Source organism: Pavona decussata, unplaced genomic scaffold, assembly GCF_977016875.1.
Source record: "Pavona decussata unplaced genomic scaffold, jaPavDecu1.1 SCAFFOLD_244, whole genome shotgun sequence".
Classification (NCBI taxonomy): domain Eukaryota; kingdom Metazoa; phylum Cnidaria; class Anthozoa; order Scleractinia; family Agariciidae; genus Pavona; species Pavona decussata.
Genome location: NW_028145649.1, coordinates 323,400 through 345,000, shown reverse-complemented (window position 1 = coordinate 345,000; position 21,601 = coordinate 323,400). Strand labels below are relative to the sequence as shown.

The window sequence follows — 21,601 nt, the reverse complement described above, 5'->3', positions numbered from 1 at the left end:
TTTACTGTAACAATCACAAGTTCATAACAAATACAGAAAACATTCAAAGTGCTTAAATCTTTTAATGTTTTCTGAAGGGAGATCGTCGTCACAAAAAAAGATTGAAAGATGAAGAGGGACAAGAAGAGAGTTCAGGCATAACTGAAGATAATGCTGAGCTAAAAAATGACCAACCGCAATATGAAGAGGAACAAAACCAAAACAGCAGTTCAAGTGCAGTTAACGTTGAAGATAATTCTGAGAAGAAAAAAAAAGGTATTCAGTGTAAATAACAGTTTCATATGGCATCATACTGAAAAGTTAGTTCCTGAGCCAAATTTGTATTAAATGGTCTGGCGGCACGAGGCAACAACCCGAAAAATTACTTTTGATATAAGAAATGGAAAATGGCACATGTTTACATAAAATCATGCAAACATGAGAGTAAGTTTGGCAGAAGTCGCTTGTGAGGGTTTATATGTTTATATATATGACCAACATTTTATAAAGCGGGATCTAGCTTACCAGGTAGTATAACAGTCCTGCAAATACCAGCAGCATAAGCAGAGTTTGATTACTGACCATCATTCGATGCGTCCTCTCTCATTTGTCACACTGGTCATGATTAAGAACCTTTCATTACAACAAGTAAAAGCTCATATGTACTTTGCAGCTCACTTTCCAAAATGGTTGACTGAATTTTTTTTTACCAGTTTTGATTTTGTTTAGAGCATTTATGAAGTTGAACTTCGGACTTCACTTTTTTTTTCATGTTCTCAAAGATGGGAAAGAAAACTCTTCCACAGGTGAAGAAGAAAAACATTCATTTACCAAAGAGTCTGCAGCAGTAATAATTTCAGTGGCTTTTAATGTAATAAGCCTAAAATACATCACAAGAGTACAGCTGTCTTTTGCCTGTAAAACACTAAAACGTGGCCTTAAATCAACACTCCCCAAAGAAGAATACATTGTACCAGTGGCAACAGCTTTAATCAAGCAAGGTTTCATTAAAGTTCGACCATCAGAGAAAGTCACCGGTACGCATTCTACAGCTGGTGCGTTAAGTACCAAAACCATTTAGGGCTAGAAATGTTTTGGTACATGGAGAACATTAAGAAGCAATCGTTCATTTTTTTAACGATTTCACAAGCTAATTATCAGTGAAACCCCAGTTTAGTTAAAGTTTAGGTAGTTTAAATATCTGCTTAGGCTTGGTAAATATAGATTGGTTTTAAATCGAGTGTCAAAAGTATAAGACTGAAAAACTGAGTGCTGCTTCTTAATGAATAAATCAAAAGTAAAACTAAACACTGGACATACAACTTCCTCACACATATTTTCCTGTCACCTTAGCTTGGCACTGGTTGCATGTATGAATTTGCTTTGAGTTGTAACTGGTTACACTCAATTGATGGACCAGAATAATAATAATTATTATTTCTTGGCAATTACTTCACGATACTCAAATGAAAACCTTTGTAAGAATTTAAGACCTATTTGTTGTGAATATTTCAGAAAATGTCGTGTTTTAAGTTTAATTCCCTGGACAGTATGTAAATCTTGAAAACACTGTCTGCAGTATGCATGTCACATTCCAGTCATGTCATTTTTTGAAAGCATTGTCTGTTTTATTGGGTTGGGTGTAAATGCACTACATAGATTTGATGTGATACCTTTCAAGTCTGTTATACATCTTAGCTTGAAATTTGAGCAGATTATAAAATTATAAAAGTACAAGAGTAATTATTGAGACAACAATTAATTAAAGATGTCTTTATTATTGGTAGTTGTTTAATTTTGAGCCATCATTTTCTTTGATGCACTCCTCGTCCATAGGCTGCCATATTTCTAGTAAAGACAGTAACATCAACAACAGTTATCATAATATCATACACCAGTAATATAATCCAGGTACTTCCCAGTTTTTGAGGTAATTGGTAAAATAACAATAACCATTTAATGTAATCCAGGTTTTTCCATTCATGACATGATCGGAATTACCACAATAACCATCATGTATTCTACTTTACTTCCCATTAATAGCATTAATGGTATTACCACAATAACCATCATGTATTTTAATTACTTCCCATTAATAGCATTAATGGTACTACTACAAAAACCATCATGTATTCTGGTTACTTCCCATCAATAGCATTAATGGTATTACCACAATAACCATCATGTATTTTAATTACTTCCCATTAATAGCATTAATGGTATTACAACAAAAACCATCATGTATTCTGGTTACTTCCCATTAATAGCATTAATGGTATTACCACAATAACCATCATGTATTTTAATTACTTCCCATTAATAGCATTAATGGTATTACAACAAAAACCATCATGTATTCTGGTTACTTCCCATTAATGGCATTAATGGTATTGGGTTATTCCAGAAAAAATCCACACCTCCCCGACGGATGGGATTCTGGAAATTCTCGCGGGAGGGGGGGGGGGGGGGGGGATCAAAGACTCTGGAAATTTCGACCGATAATTCACGCGATTCGAACGTTTAGTTCAGTGACACTTCAGCGCTCTCAGACCCTGAAAATAGTAGAAATAGTTTGTTCACATATTTCTCACCTAAAATAAATGATAATCTAGGTTCCTTCGCAGGTCCTTTTATAGCAGAAAACACGAACAACAAGATACTAAAGAACGAGCCGTCGCAACATTGTTGCAACGAAGAGTTTGAAACGCCTGACACATTTCTACTCGTGCCAGACCCAGCGCGCCACCGTTGTGTAATTTCACGATAGCCCCGTTGAAATGTTTGGTCCGCCATTGCATTCTTAACGTGGATTCCACTGCGTCAGGCAGAAAAAATTTTTACTTGTGCAAGCAAGGATGCAGGGTTATTTATAGCTGAAGAAGATAATTCCAAATAATTTTGGTCCAAAAATTCCCTCTTTGTCGAAAATACTCGAGAGAAACTTGTAGCCATCTGTACCTCGAAAAAAATCTTGGAAATGTATAAAGTTATTGCGAAAGCAACACAATGAGGAAGTTCTTGGACGGGTTCCTGCAACATATACAGTGGTAACCTCTCTGAAGTCCCATCGTCCGTAGCACAGTTGAACAAGCAGCCAGTGCGTTTTCTGCGTGCAGTTTTAAGATTCCATGGGTGTTGTCCATTGGGCACAAAGGATGAACTCGTTCGCTTTTTCGCATTGTTGCTCCTTTCTTTTTTTAGTCCCACGCGATAGAGTTTTTAATATTAGCCGAAGCTTTAGAAATTAAAAAAGAACATCTTCTAGACGTGATTTTGGGTATTTTCTATTAAAAATTAATTCAATTTAAGCCTAATATTTTTTTTCCCGGAAACCCAGGCGGGAGGGGGGTCTTTTGTTTTGGAAATCCAGACAGGAGGGGGGTCTTGTGCCTCAGGAAATCCAGGTGAGAGGGGGGAAGGGGAAACGACCCCATCCGTCGGGGGGGGGGGGGGGGGTATTTTTTCTGGAATAACCCATTACCACAATACCCACAATGTATTCTGAGCATTTCCCATTATGTAGCATTAATGGTATTTTTACAATAACCGAGTAGTATACAATATGGGGCTATGAGATCATTTTCAAAAACTGTACCAAACTGACCCCCAACTCACCCATGATGATCGCTTAAATCAGCCCAACTCATCAATTTTCGATTTTCATAAATGACACATAATCAATACCTTTCTCAGCCTTTTGAGGCGCCATCTTGAAAACCTAAATTTTCCTCCGTTTCTCAAAAACCTAAATTATCCTCGGTTGTCAAAAAAACCTAAATCCTCGCTTTTTTAAAAAACCGGTTTTAACCAGTTTCAAAATTATTATCTAATCAAATTATATGAACCAAAAATTTGAATTTAATGACAAGACATATTATGTTCATCCAACATTTCAAAACTATGCAGCATTTGCTGATGGTTATATTATTAATCGAAAAAGATTGGAACCCAGAAAAGGATATTTATCTGAGAATGGTTATTACATAATTTCTACGGGACAATACAATACATGCCCAGCCCACAGATTCGTTTATGAAGCAGTAAATCAAACAATAATTCCACCTGGATTGCAAGTTAATCACATCAATTGCAACCGTCAAGACAATTTCAGTGAAAATCTTTCCTTGGTAACTCCATCAGAAAATATGAAACATTTGCATCAAGCAAGAAAAGCATTTTTTAACAGCCCATATTCAGAAGAAGAATTACAAACAATCAATAGATTAATGGAATTTCCACCCATTGAAGATCATGTCAATGAGTTTACAAGGACCGAAAACAAGATTATCAATAAAATGTATTATAGGTTGTGTCACAATTTGGATGACACTGATTTTCCACTTTACAGGGATTAATGAGGTTGAATACAAGGCTAATTTAATCAACATTTTGATTCAATAATGGATGATGTGTTTTGGAAATAAAATTTGGGTAGAAAGTTGAAACCAAAACACATATAAAGCGATGGTGATTATAAGAGAATATGGGAAAAAGTGGAAAATAAAAAATTAGAAGAAATGTATGGAATTCAAAATTGACCTCCAATTTCATGAAAATTAAATGGAATTTGAGGCCACGATGCCACAAAATATGAAACAAGAGAATAGGGAACAATCCAGTACCCAATCAACGCAAAATCTGGATGTGGTTGAGACCGTTGGTTCTCAATCTACTATGTCAAACCCAACAACAAAGACTATTATTCACGATGGAAAAACATATTATGTTCATCCAATTCATACAAAATATGGATGTTCAAAAGATGGATACATTATTCACTTGAGAATATTGAAATCAAGAAAAGGAATATTACATCAAACTGGTTATTTATTCACTACTGTGAATTCAAAAAATTATAATAAATCAATGCCAGTCCATCGATTTATTTGGGAAGCTGTTAATCAACAAATAATCCCAGAAGATTATCAAATACATCACATAAATTGTAACAAACAAGACAATTCAATTGATAATCTTGAGCTTGTGACACAGAGTCAAAAAATACAATATGAAGGTTTAAGAAGGAAAGGAATGAAATATGAATCACCACAAAATGTTACATTGAATCATGACATATTTTATCAACATAATATTTACACTAATTATTCTGCAAATGAAATGGGTCAAGTTCATAATGAAAAAACAAATAGAGTTTCATTTGGAACCAAACATCCTTCAGGTTATTTGAGAATAACATTAACTCAAATTGGGCTACCCCCCCAAAAATGTTATATCCACAGATTTATTTTTGAATGTATTAAAGGCCAAATTCCTGATAAAATGCAAATCAATCACATTGACTCAAATAGACAAAATAATTGTATTTACAATCTTGAATTAGTTACTAGATCAGAAAATGTTAAACACGCTCATAAAGCCAAGAAATCTAAAACAAAGTTTGAATCAATAAAATTAGACATTAAAATGAAAGAATCAGACGATGATTTTACAGATGAAGAAAAACAGTTGATTGATGAAAAATATAATGCAATGATGAAAATAATACAACGAAGACATTTCCCATATAAAATTCAACTTCAAAAACATTTACCAAATGTTGAATTTTGGTAATTTTTATACATATCGCTGAGTATTCAATTTGTTGAATATTCAGGGATGAGTCCCAAAACAAATAAAACAAGCAATAGTAGCCAACTGAGTACTACGTCGACGCAAAATATCAGTATGATTGATCCATTGGGTGTTCAATCATTACGCCAAAACCCAAAATCGCAAAACAGACACACCTCAAAAAATAATATATCATATACATATATTATGAACAAATCTAATTTATCTAAATTAACTAAAAATCAGTTAATTGAATTAATACTAACAAAAGAACGTCCTGTGCCTTTACCTCGAACCAAAAAAGAAAAACCAAAACCAACTCCAAGGAAATCTGTACGACAAATGGTACAAAATTATGAAAACACAATAACTGCACCTCCACAACAATTTGCAGATAAACCAAAACCTTTGGCAAGAAATAATATTATCCCACCCCCAAAACAATTCATGGATAAACCAATTGCTGCGCCAAGAATGAATAAAACATCAGCAATTTCATTGATACCAAAACCCATTGTTCCACCAAGAACGAAAAAGATTTCTCCAAGACCATTGCCCCGGACTGAAATAACAGAAACTGCACGAGCATTCCAGGGTTACACTAAATCTTATCAAGTTGGAATCAAAAATAGAATGGACCCTTTGGTTCAACTAAATTCAACCAGATTAGCCATCGCACATTTTATGAAACAATTATTACCACAAATGCAAGGTTTGAAATTTATTGAAACTTTGAAAATTACTTTTCAACAACAAGTTGGTGAACAAATCGTTTCCAGAATTGGATATTTTAACAGTAAACCAAAAACAATTATTAATGCTAATGATTTACAACCATTTTTAGATGTTAATGTTGAACAAATTCTGAACACTATACATAAATGGATCAGTCAAGGCTCTGCTCCAATCATAAATTCCATTGATGGGCATTACATCAATATTATCAAATATGAACCACTTGCTGGAAGCTCATATATTAAACTTCCCACTGAACTGCAACATCACAAAAAAGGAATTATTAATTTGCAAAATAAAGACAATGAATGTTTTCGATGGTGCCATGTTAGACATTTGAACCCTCAAAATAAAGATCCACAAAGAATAAAAAAAAGTGATAAATCATTTGTTAAACAATTAAATTATGATGGCATTGAATTCCCTGTTTCCATCAAACAATATAACAAAATTGAAACCCAAAACAGTATTAACATCAATGTATTCGGTTATGAAAAAAAGTAGCCTTATCCAATTTATATTTCCAAAGAAAAGTTTGATGATGTATTGAATTTGCTGTTAATCTCAGAAAATGAAAATAACCATTACTGTCTTATCAAAGATTTTAACCGATTTATGTACAGTTATTCAAATCACAAAGAAAAGAAACATTTCTGTATGCATTGTTTGCAATGTTTCTCACCTGAAAAAATATTATCAAATCACAAAGAAATTTGTATTGAAATCAATGGAAAACAAGCTATTAAAATGCCCAAAGTTGGATCAAAAATTGGTTTCAAAAATTTCCAAAAACAAATGCAAGCTCCATTTGTGATATATGCTGATTTTGAAGCAATTACTGAACCAATACATGGTTGCCAACATTCCAATCAAAAATCATTTACTGAAGCTTATCAAAAACATACTGATTGTGGTTATGGATACAAAGTTGTTTGCTGTTACGACAACAAATATACCAAACCAATACAATATTATCGAGGAGAAAAAGCTGTTTACAAATTTATGGAATCCATGCTGAATGAAGTCAAATATTGCCGAACAATCATCAAAAACAAATTCAATAAACCACTGATAATGACTCAGGAGAATGAAAATGACTTCCAAAAAGCAACTTCTTGCCATATTTGTGGAAAACAATACAATGAATCAGATTTACGAGTCAGAGATCATTGCCATGTAACTGGAAAATTTCGTGGTTCAGCTCATAATTTATGTAATTTGAATTTTCTATTAACAGATAAAATCCCAGTTATTTTCCATAATTTGAAAGGATATGATAGCCATTTCATAATGCAAGAAATTGGAGAAATCATTGAGAATAATACTTTTGAGGATAAAAAAGGAGAAACCAGAAAGCATAAAATCAATGTAATTCCTCATAATATGGAGAAATACATGGCATTCATGTTGGGTAATAATTTGGCATTCATTGATAGTCTCCAATTTATGAACCAAAGTTTGGCCAATCTTGTTAAAAACTTGCCTGAAGAAGCTTTTCATTACACAAAACAAGTGTTCAAAGATGATAAATTCAAGCTAATGAAGCAAAAAGGTGTTTATCCATATGATTTCATGGACAGCTTTGAGAAATTCAATGAAACAAAATTACCAAGTCAAAATGATTTTTTCAGTCAAATGAATAATCAACATATTACTGATGAAGAATACAATCATGCTCAAAATGTTTGGAATACATTTCATTTGAAAACAATGGGAGAATACCATGATTTGTATCTCCAATCTGATGTATTATTGTTGGCTGATGTATTTGAAAATTTTAGGAAAAATTGTTTGGAATATTACAGATTGGATCCTTGTCATTATTTTACATCTCCAGGATTGAGCTGGGATGCAATGTTGAAAATGACTGAAGTCAATTTGGAGATTATAACGGATGTTGATATGTATCAATTTGTTGAAAAAGGAATGAGAGGCGGAATCAGTTACATTGCCAATAGATACGGTAAAGCAAACAATAAATATATGCAAAATCATAATCCAAATGAAGAAAGCAAATATCTTATGTATTTGGATGGAAATAATCTCTATGGTTGGGCAATGAGTCAATATCTTCCAACTGGAAATTTCAAATGGTTGAATGAGAAACAAATAAACCAAATCAATTGGTCAAATATCCATGCAGAAAACAAGAAGGGATATCTTTTGGAAGTCGATTTGGAATATCCTCATGAATTGCATGATTTACACAATGATTATCCATGTGCAGCTGAACAGATTAAAGTGACACAAAATATGCTGTCCGATTATTGTCAAAAAATTGCCCAAAAATTCGGAATCAAAAGTGGACAAGTCACCAAGTTGATACAAACATTGTCCAACAAAACAAAATATGTGCTACATTATAGAAACTTACAATTGTACCGTGAATTGGGATTGAAATTAACCAAAATACATAGAGTATTGTCATTCAATCAAAGTCCATGGCTAAAAAGATATATTGACTTCAATACTCATCAAAGAACTCAAGCCAAAAATGCATTCGAAAAAGACTTTTTCAAATTGATGAATAACAGTGTCTTTGGGAAAACAATGGAGAATATCAGGAAAAGAGAAGATATTAGATTAGTTACAACACCAAAACAATTGACAAAATTAGCTTCAAAACCAACATTCATTGGCAGCAAAATATTCAATCCAAATCTGGTTGCAGTTCATAAAATCAAAGAATCACTGACTCTCAATAGGCCGGCATATGTTGGGATGTGTATTCTGGATTTAAGCAAGACTCTCATGTATGACTTCCATTATAACTTCATCAAAAGAAAATATGGTGCCAAAGCCAAATTACTGTTTACGGATACTGATAGTTTGACATATGAAATTGAAGCCGAAGATGTGTATCAAGATTTTTGGGATAAAAAAGAAATGTTTGATAATTCAGATTATCCATCCAATCATCAATTCTTTGATGCCACAAACAAAAAAGTAATTGGCAAGTTCAAAGATGAAGCTGCTGGAATCCCAATCACTGAATTTGTTGGATTGAGATCCAAAATGTACTCATATATCAAAGACAATAATAATGGTGGCAAAACGGCTAAAGGAATCAAAAAGAATGTCATCAAAAAAGAAATTCAACATTCTGATTACAAAGATGTTCGTTTCAATGAGAAACAATTGCATCATCAAATGAAAACAATCAGAAGCAATCACCATCAATTGGGAAGCTTTATCATCAACAAAACATCATTGTCATGTTTTGATGATAAACGATATTTACATCCGAATGGCCTTGATTCATTCGCTTATGGACATTTTCGTTTGTAAACAAAATTTGTGACAAAAACTTGTGCCTCAAACTTTGTGTTTAAAACTTGGTTTTCATCTATTTTTCAATTTTTATTAATTTTCATATATTTTTTATTCATTTTTCGAAAGTTTTGCTGGGCGAATGTCCAATGAAACAAACAAGAATGGTACGATGGGTGCCAGAATCATGCCAATCCCCATCAAAGATGATTTCATGCAGGTGGATTCATCTCTGTGTCAATTCCTGCATTGCAAAGATGAATGTGTTTTTTGTGGTTTTCATGAAGAAAATAATAAAACATCAAATATGCCATATTGTTGTGAAAATCAAAACATTCGAGATATCTCTGGTCAATTGACTTGCATTCATTGTGGACAAGTGATTGGTGAGGATTTCAAAACAGAATACATCAATTTTCATGCCAATTTGTTTAAAATATACAAGAAAACAGTGTATAATAGAAAATACCATTTGTCGCATACATTGGATAAAATAATTTTGCAATGCAAAGTGAAAATAAGTTGCTCGAATAGTTTCAAAATTCATAAAATATTCGTTGAAATAAACAAAATCTTGCCACAAATCAATGGCAAAAGAAAGAGAATAATCAGTTTGAAATATCTTTTGCATAGAATATTGCAATTGATGAAAATTGATTCTTCCCAAGTTGAGTTGACAAAATCCAAAAAAACCATGAAATTATACAATGTTTATTGGGATAAAATTATGAGTCTTATTGGACCTGAAATAATCCGCCTAATCAATTATACATAAGTGAATATCTGATATTTTTTATCATATTTGTCACCCCATTTATCGACAATTGGCGAATTATCCAAAATGAAATCATCATTTTGAGTAAGCTTGTTTGTCAAATCATCTCTATCAAAATGACCATTTCTCATTATTTCTTTTATTTCATTTAATAAATGACCATAGGTTTGAAAAGCATTTTGACATTGATACAGTCTTATTTCAATATTTTTATGCTTCATATAAGCTTGAATTACGACAGAAACTGATGATATTGCCAATAATGAAGCTCCACTGGTTGCAATTGATGATGCAATACCACCAGTTGCAAACACAATGGATGAAATATTCCCTGCGAATTCCCATTTTTTTTAATCTTTTGTATGCACTTTTGTACATCCACATCTTTTTGTGATATGACATGTAATAAGCTTTCAATTCATCAATTTCTTCTTTTGATAATCGATTTGAAATATGATTGAAATCAATTATTAATCTCTTCTTTTGTTTTGAATTGTTTTGCATATATTATATGGTTATCTTATTTTTGATGCAATTATAGAGTCCAGTTATTTGACCCAAAAACATGCATTTTTTCATCCAATGATATGTTTTTGATTCATCAATGGCATATGTGTAGCCTTTATCACGATGATATCTGTTGTAAAATTGACCATAAGCATCATGTAGTATTCCATGAGACCTGATATATGGATGCCATCCAAACAATTTATGGAGAATAGCTGTTAAACATCCATCTCCAGGTCCAAGTAATTCAATTCCATCATGAATTAACTCTTTGTAAACATCTTCCGGTAAACCTGTGTTGTAATGTTTTTCATGCAAATATGTGAATATTACGATACTTTTTATCTTGCATTCCTGTCTGGGCAATATTGGAAGACTCAATTTACGGTGAAAATCTATCATCGATGTTCGAATGTGTTCTTGCAATTCTGACAATTCTTTCATTATACAATTTGATTACAATATTTTTATTCATCATTATTGTCAGGTAATTGTATCCTAATATATTCAACAAAATACTTCATTGTCCAACCAGATGGATGATTGTTGAAGTAGCAATAATAGTTTTCAAATGACACATCAAAGAAGAATTCCAATTGATCAAATGATGATGACACCAAATCGGATTTGGAATGATGATATCTGTCATTTCTCCTGATATATGTGTTTATCACAATAATCTCTTGCAAAGTATTTATCCCTAAAATGTCATCTTTGCTCAATAATTTTATCCATGTGTAATTTGTTTTTGGTATTGTACCACTTTTTCTTCCTATTCTCATTGCAACTTGGTTGTTCAAATATTCATCAACACCTTGAACCAACTCAGCTTTGAAATCATTCAATAATTTGGTTATTTTGGCTTCAACTGCAACCATGATGGCATCCATTGGATCATCTTGTTGTGATGAATCTTGTTTCAATTTATTTGCAAAGAGTGTGATTGCTGTGTCTATTTTTTCATCCACTTTTGGCATTATTGTTTTTTTTATTGATGAATCCAACAACCCTTTGACATCATTATCCAAATGCACCATTGATTGCTGTATTTTGGTGTTTATCAATGGTTTGATGATGTCTTCATTGCTGTTAATTAATTGTTGGAGTGAAATTGCATGATTTGAATTAACTCCATCTTTTATCACCAAATGTCTGTTTTCTGTATCCAAATGACCATCATCATTCAAATGTATTGGTTCTCTATATTTGAATCCATCTGGTAAATTTTCTAAAGTGACTGTAAATTCAATTTTATTTCCATTTTCATCAAGAATATAGTTTCCATTTTCATCTTCAATGTATGGCATTATATTAATAATTTAGATAACTAAAGTTGACAAATAAATTTCAAACGATCCTTCAACTTCACCGATTTGAGGATTCATTGGGTCAGTTTTTTTGTGAAACATAATTCCAATTATGCTATCCAATTTCATGTTTAATGATATAACATTTCGTCCAACTTTTACATCCAAACCATGATAAATTTTTCTTCGTGATTTTGTTTGAATAAGTATTCTTGTTCCATTCATTCCTTTTGTTGCATAAATAATAATCGTTTTTAAAATGAAGAAATTATTTGGTTGTATTTTCAAAATATTTGAACCCAAATAAAAAATTTCATTTCTTAGGTTTCCATAAAATATTGAAATTGTATTTATTGATTTGAAATATTTATTGAAATAATTAGAATGTAATACTTTTAATTCAAAAGTTCCATTAACAGCAGTTCCTGCTCCAATATTATCCAATATTGACATAGAATCAATACTAACAAATTTTGTTGATTTAGGCAAAGCGAATGTATTGCTTCCACTAATAATGTTCTCGATTCTAACATATGTGTCAGTGTTGGTTGTTTCACCTTGTTTTTTCCCATTTATCAAAATTTGTGCATTTGAAACATGTTGATTGCTTTGGAAAACAACGGAGTATAGATTGAAAAAGTTGTTTCCATCAGCAGCGATTTGAAAATTATTTGCTGGATTTGTTCTTTGGAAAACACCACTGGCAATAGTTCCAGTGTATTTCGTTTTGAATAGGTTGGTAAAATAACCCAAATTCATTGCTTCAGAATCATATATCGGATTTATTAAACCAGAAATAATCTTATTATTCATATCGAAATTGACTTGCATCTGCATATCTCCATTTTTATATTCAAACATTACATTGTCCAAGCTGTCATAAACTCCTGGATACACACTATCTGACCAATCTTTCACCCCATAAACAACCAGATGACATTGTACTGGAGTCGCTGTAGCTGTTCCATGCATCGTCAAATAGATGTAATTTGGAGTTTGTTTGCTGTTGTTATTGAATTGAACCAATAGCTTGCTATAAGCAGTGAAATCACGCTGTACAGCTTTGTGGATGTATGCTTCAGAAGCATCACATGATAATTGAATATTAGTCATTTCTGGTGGGTAGAATTCAAACACAATTGTGTATGTTCCAATAGCAAGAGTATAAATATTGAAACCTATCCTTGATCTGTAATCATTACTTCCACTGTCTTTAATCAATGTGATATCATAGGCTTTTTTATTCTGATGCGGGGATTGATTGAAAGCAGCTATTCCATTCACTGTGATATTATATTCTGAACTGCTTTCATCAGTATCTATAAGATATTTGAATTCATTTGTTTTATGGCTGCTGACAAGATGACTTTGCTCCAATTTGTCATCAAAATATTTTTTGGTAGTAGCATCATTATCATCAGTTGGTTGAGCCATATCTTTGATTTGTTTATTATTCATATCAAGGTTTCCAGTCATTGCAACACTTCCATCTTTTTTCAAATATACACTCAAATCACTTCCAACAGATGGTATTTTAGCTATTTCATTATCTACATATGCTTTAGTGGAAGCATCATTGGGACTGGAAGGATTTCCAAGAACGATTATTTTATGACCTCTCATATCTAAATCACCACCAAGAGCATTGGGTGTTAACCTGTTGAGAAAGTTATGATCAACGTAGTGTTTATTAACAGCATCGTTATCATCAGTTGGTTGAGCCATATCTTTGATTTTATGATTGTCCATATCGAGGTCACTATTGGAGACTTTTTGTAAATATTTTGTATCACAGAAACCTAAATTAACGACATCATATGTATTTTGGATATTGGCTCCAAGATTAGTAATTTGTTGATTACCCATATCCAGATTTCCAGTCATCTCAACAGTGCCATCTTTTTTCAAATATGTAGATAAATCAGGTGATGGTATTTTTTTAATCTCATCATCGACATATTTTTATTCGCCGCTTGATCGTTATTATCGGGTTTTAAAACACTAATATCAAAAAATGTTTTCCGTCCAGTAATATGTTGTTCTGTTGATGTAACCATTATTTCGCTTTTAGCTCGTCCGCCATAACCATCAAAGTTTTGCAAATCTGGTATATGAAGATGAATGTTTTCATAAGACTGATGTTCAGTCAATAATCGAACATCATTGGAGCTACCAGCACCATCTGGCGTGTCTTGTAGATAGATACTATTGGTATGAACACTACCAGTGTCGCTATAAATTACTGCTTTATCAGCTTGTACATTACCAGGAGCATTATCCAACAATTGTATTCGGCTCTTTGTGACAACATCATTGGGATCAGCTCCTTGTTTAACATTAACAAGTTTTTTGTTTTGTATATCATAATTTCCATTTTGGGTTAATTTAAACCCTATTCCTTGAGGCCCAGCGGCTCCTTGAAGAGGAACCATTCTGAATCCTCCCGTTGTGAAAGAAGACGATGAACTATGTTCGTTGAAAATTCCCATTTATATCATTTGGTTATATTGTTCCATAAAAATTCCTGTTAATTTTCTTCATGGGCTTATCAACATATAGAAATGAAAATGGCTCTTTGGTTGCTTTAATGTATTTATCCTTTTCGACACCCAACTCACGGGATATCAGACTTCTTTCATTGCTGCTAGGAAAGTCATAGACACAGAAATGAGAGCAATTGAGTCGAATATCTTTTGGTGTTTTGTAAAACGATTGGCTCAGATAAATAACAGAGCAGTTCTTGTGTCTGCCACGAATGAAATAATCAATCAATGGTTTCTGTTTTTTTTTCACAAATAAAGTCATCAAATATTACTATCTTCTGGGCATCATCATCCTTCAATTCCTCTACTGGAATTATATCATCATTGCTACAAACAAGGACATTATACCCGACACTATTTGATATATCAGTCAATGTTTGAATCATATCCTTGTATTTTTGTTGCTCTAAATTTTTGGCATATAAATCTATTCTATCATAATACAAAAGTGGTTTCATCAGCATATGGTACAATAAATTTGTCTTTCCAGATCCTGAATTACCACATATTAACATCCGAAAAGTGTCATTTGGCATGTAACCATACAATCTTTTGAAATTAGTGTTTTTATCATGTCTGTCATAATTTGGGATTTCCATGTATATCAATACATTATATAAGTTGAGATAAGTTAATATAAGTTAATAATATAATGGATTTATAGAGATTAAAACAATTATCTGAAGCCAAGATTAAGGCTGGAACAATAACCAAACAAGTTAGAGATACATTGAAGGAGTACAAGCATGATAAACAAGATTTACAACAAGGTTTATCAGAAACTTTCAAACCAATTATTAAAGCTCAAGAGGAAACAAAACAAACAATTGATGAAAAACAGGACAAATTGATTGAACAATTGGAGGAAAACCAAAAAGCGTTGACTTCAGGTTTGGAAGACATTGCTATGTTAACTTATCAGCCGGAAACACAACCACAACCACAATCACCAGAAGGAAAGCTACCAATTGGCTATAAACCATCAATGTCACCTGATTTTGCATCTAATTTGGATGCTGGTTTTGATGTTGATGATATCCAAAAATTGATTCAATACGATCTTGCACCTCCGAGTTCTGTTCTCCAAGCTTCTATGCAAGGGGATATTGATATCAAAGATTATGATGCAAATATTGGCAAAATGTTGAAAACACTTGGAACAAAAAAGGGTCCTTTATCAAAGGGCCAAGGAAGGATAAAAAATAAAGACAAAATTGATAGAATAGATGAAGATATCAAATTATTGCAAAAATACAGAGGGCGCATTAAAATAATCCCAGAAGGAACGAAAACCATCAAAAAAGGTTCTGGTTATACTCAACCAAAGAGAAATGCATACAAAATATCATCTTCTGGGCAATATGGTGGACTCATAATTGATATTCCAAAATTAATGGGACAACTCAGACTTGTGGCAACAAAAGATAAACGCAAAGTAATGGACAAAAAGGTTGATTTCGATACAATCGATTTATTGACCAAGAGATTTAACTCAAAGAAGAAATACAGCGATATTGCCAAAATGGTATTCGATGAATTGAACCAACTCAGTGAGAATCCAATCCATAAATCCAGCAAAAAATTCAAGAAATTGGGCTCTGGTGTTGTTTATTTCAATGATGCTAATGATTTGATTGACAGAATGGAATTGCTTGGTGGATCCATTTTGGCTGGCAATAATGGAGTCAGAGAGGAATTTTCACAGATAGCCCATAAATTGAATCATCTTGGCTTGATAAACAACAAACAACTCATTGATTTATTGCAACAATATATAATGTAATGATATATGCAAGAAAGAGCGATACATATTTCCTCTGTTAACCGACAAAAAATAGGTCGAAGTCGGCCTGAAGACTTTATTATCAAATTTGATCCACCATTGAAGCTTGACACAACAATGAGACATGAACTAGCTGTGGATCGAGTTTCAATGACGTACTCGTGGCATAATGTCAATGCAGGATACAACAATAATACAATCAAATACAGCCCAGATAATGGTACAAATTGGAAGACAATCATATTTGTTGATGGAATGAATTCATATGATGATCTTGATGATTATATCACTCAATCAATAATTCAAAATGGAGATAAACCATCTTCTGGAAAAGGAATGAATCTGTATTTTGTGCTTTCATCATATAGAGTTGTCATTGAGCTAGACAACCAATGGAAGCTTGATATTAGAAACTCTAATTTTGGAGCACTTATTGGATCTGAACCAAAGTTAATTAACCAAACTGAACATGGGACAAAATTGCCAAATATTACCAATGATATTGACGTTTTGAACTTTAATTGTGATATAATAACTGATAGCCTCAGTGATGGACGATTCACAAATACACTGATAATGATACCCACTGACAATTTAACAAGGAGTTATCCATTTACTTTTGAGCCAAAAAGAGCATTATTCAGTCCAGTTTCCAAATCAATTATTTCAGAAATGGGGATAACAGTGACTGACGCTTTGGGTCGGCCAATTGACTTGAATGGCATTGACTGGTTCATGAGCTTGATTCTCAGGTCTAGTTTAATATAATATATCAATATATGGTACGTCAAAGTGAATTTAAACCACGGTTTGACCCAGAATTGGGCCGTTATGTAAGCAAACATATCCATGGTGAAGGAATTATGGATGTTTTCAGATCAGTTGGATCAAAACTTTTCGGAAAAACAGCAAAAGAATTAGCGAAAAAAGGAGCCAAAACTGCAGCTGAAAAAGCAGTCACCAAAACTGGTGAGTTTGCTGGTAATAAAGCAGGTGATAAAATAATTCAATTATTGAGCAAAAAACAACCTTCCAAAACAAAATCAGTGACAATGAGCCAACCAAAAATGGAGCAGCCACTGACTGATTTTCAAATAGCTGAGAGAGTCAATCAGATGATATCCGGTGGAAAACTCAAAAGAAGGAGGAAATGAAAATAATGTAACATATCTGTATAAATGAAATCATTCAGAAATCCAAAATATATTGAAAGGTTTGAAGATGTCTTCTTTCAATTGGAGACACCATTGAATACTGGTAATCCAGGGAATAATAGGTCACAAAAGAAAGATGGTTATCGTTTCGTAGTCGATAACACAGGAGAAGTGACCCCATTTGATTGGTATAATGCAAGAATATCGGTTGGTTTTAAAGTCCAAACAATGGCCAATGCAAATATAGCAATTGGCGACCAAAATGGTATTGTTAATGGCTCTCACAGTCTTATAAATGATTTGGACATCAGGCTAAATGGTAAACATGTGTATGATTGTAATTATGCAAATCATTGTGTCAATATCAAGAATCTATTGGAATATAGTCCAGTATATGCTCAATCAACTGCAACCAATGAGTTTTTCTATCTGGATACAAACCGACACGCTGAAGAACGATCGGCTGAAGACAACTACAATAAAGGATTTGCTGCAAGAAAAGCGCTTTTGGGTCTATCAGCGGTTGTCAATACAGAAATACCATTGAATCGATACGCATTCTTTGAAGCATTGAGAGATGAGTTATTGCCATCAACACGATTGGAATTGAATTTGGAGATCGAATCTGATGCCAACCTTATTTGGCAAGCTGGGGCTGATTGTCGTGTAATGATTACTAGAATGGAGCTTATTGTGCCACGAATCACTTTCAATTCAGAAGGACAATCACTGTACATGAATCAATTTTTGAAGCCTCATAAATGGGTTTATTTGCGTGAAAATGTGGAAAGAAGCAATTCATCAACACAAAGAAGTGGTAATTTTCAGATAACAAGTGGTATTTTAAAGCCAAGACATGTGTTTGTTTTTATTATCAATGATGCAAATATTGGAGCACAAACAGTAAAGCCATTTTTGTACAATACATTTAGTGTATCAAGTGATCCCAGAACATTGCTGAACTTTCATTTATCTGTGGCTAATGGCAATGAATATCCTGATGTACATTACACTCCAGAAGCTGATTTGACTCGAGTTTACAGAGATGTCCTCAAATATGTGCATGCAAATAATGAATACAGTCAGGGGACTTTGTTGAATATCAATAACTTCAAAACACTATTTTCATTCGTGTATTTCGATTTAACAAAACAAAAAATGGATATTAAAGATGGTACCACAAAGCTGACATTTCATTATGAATTATCTGGTACAACTGCAGCAGCATATTCAGTTTATGCATTGACATTATATGAACAAGAAGCTGAGCTTATTCAGAAAAATGGAAAACTATTGTTTCGATAAATGGATTAAATTAATTATTGTGTTTTTGAATAGGATTATTGTCCAAAATTTTTTATGTAACGTTAGTTATATAAAAGATATGACAACTTATCATTCACACGGAGTAAAACTATCAATTGGGCAAAAAGATAAACTTGCTCGGGCTTTGAGAAACAATTCAGCAATAATAATAAGATTATCAAATTCTGAATTAACTGGACCGGATCAGCTGATGTTAACCAAAACACAAATAAATAGGCTGGAAAAGGCAATGCAAAACAAAACTGGAGCAGATATTAAAATAAGCAAAACACAGATACGAAAAGCTCTACAACAAGGAGGCAGTCTTTGGTCATCATTATTCAAAATTGGCACAAAATTACTACCAATGGCAGCAAAAGCAGTTGGACCATTAGCTACTGGAGCACTTTCTGGGCTTGCAAATGTGGAAGTCAATAAAATATTTGGTAGAGGACAAGTTGGTGGTTTCCTCATTCCTCAAAATAAAATTGATCAATTAATAAAATACAAAGATTGGCTCACTGAAGCACAAAAGAAGCAAATTGTCAATGCAATACATACTGGTGGACAGATTGTAATTAAACCAACTAAGGCACAATCAGGAGGTTTTTTGGGGACATTATTGGCTTCAATTGGCATTCCAATGGTTTTGAATGCATTAATGGGTAAAGGCTTGCAGGTGGATAGAAGTAGATCCAGAAGATCGGTTCCAGTTTTTGTTCCAAACACAACCAAAAAAGATGGTGGTTTGGTCCTGCCAGTTAATTATAGGCCGCCTCCATTTTTCGGTACATGGGATCAATATGGCAAAGGAAAAAAAAAAAACCAAAAAAGGAAAAGGTCTGTTGTTAGGCAAAAACAGTCCATTCAAGGGGATTCCATTAATCGGAGACATTCTGTAAAATTCATAAATAGACCACTCAGTAACTTTGATATCATTGATTGAGTCAAAAAACTCAAAATAAAAGACTTCAGAGGCATTTACAGCAGAGATAATCTACCACAAAAGATGAAAAAAGATGAAGATGGTATCATTAACCTGGATTCACAGATTGGACCAGGTACACATTGGGTTGCTTATCGAAACGGAGACAAATATGCAGAATATTTTGATAGTTTTGGGTTAATTATGCCAAAAGAAATTATGCAATTTATGCAACAAGTGGCAAACGATTAATGTATTCAGGTGATGAAATTCAAGAAAAAGATTCAGTATTGGGTGGTTATTGGTGTTTGTATTATTTATTTGAGAGACAAAAGGGTACAAGTATATTTAAAACAATCCACAATGCACATTTTGACATGAACAATCAAAGTGTCAATCATAATTTTATAATCCAATATTTTAAAAAATTATCTACTCAATAGTATATGAGAAAATTTTGCGAAGATTGTCAAGAATTAGAATGTTATTATGTATCAGATTCAGAAGATGATTCAAGTGACTACAGTGAGCATGAGTCTGACAGAGAATTCATCAATGATGACAGTGAGTCTGATTATGAGAGTGAATCAGAGGATGAGTCTGACATGGTAAAATCATCTTATGTAATACAAGCCAAAAATGGAAGGTCCTTATTCTTTCGTACATGTTATGAGAGTGAATCAGAGGATGAGTCTGACATGGAATAATAATATAATATAGAGATATAAATGGTGAAATCATATTGTGTTAAACAAAAGAAAGAAACTAAATGTGTTGAGCCTGCAGGTTACAAGCAAGCCAAAAATGGTCGGCTCATGTTCTTCTGTACATGTGCTGAATGTGGTATAACTAAAACCAAATTTGTTAAAAAACAGGGAAACTAAATAGCCCCTCCGAAGGGGGGGGGGGGGGGGGCATAATGGATACTTTAGCATCAACTGGTGCTGATATGTTAATTCAACATGGAGTACCATGGTTGGGAAAGAAAGCAGTTGAAATGGGTCGATATTATGGGTCTGAAGCACTTAGAAACCCTAAATTGCAGACGAAAGCTATTGATTATGCTATTTCTAAAGCAACTCCTTTTGTTCAAAAGACTGGATCAGAGATGTTTGATAAATTATCATCCAAAGTAAGACCAAAAAGAAGGTACAAAACTGACCGAAAAGAACTTGATGGTGGTAATTTGGATACAATTTTGGAACAACTTGTTACACCTGGTAAGGTTGCATCGAAGTCGATGGATATTGTTGGAACATTAATTCCATCAACAAAGGAAGTCTTTGATAGATACAAATCTGGAGACATTGCCAAAAGTGCATTCAGCACAGATACTGGCATATTGTCGAGTCAATTTTGGACTGGCAAGGCTGGGAAAAAGACATTACAAAAATACAAAGATTATCCATGTGATAGTGTGGTAAAGATTGGAAAAAAATATCACAATACACCATCATGTGAGAGTTATCGTGCAATTGGCTGGCAGCCACCAAATTGGGATGAGTATGAGAAAGGAATTAAAGGAAGACCAATAAGTGGTGGTTCAATTGATATACACAAAGCAACTGGCAAGCTACCAAAACCCAAAGCTGGTTGGGTACTTCCAGGGCACAAATACACTGGTCCATACAATGATTTGGAGAATCAAGTAAAATGGGACCCCAAAACAGGGCAAATATTGGAAATATATGATAAACCAACAGGTAAAACAGATGCAATAGCCATGCAACATGATGTTGATTATTCA

General features: G+C 33.2%; 1 pseudogene; it reads left to right on the top strand.

Annotated features, from left to right (window-relative positions):
* Window positions 1-20,561, top strand: part of LOC146457267 (uncharacterized) — a 22,900-nt pseudogene extending 2,339 nt beyond the window's left edge.
* The last annotated feature ends 1,040 nt before the right edge of the window (window positions 20,562-21,601 follow it).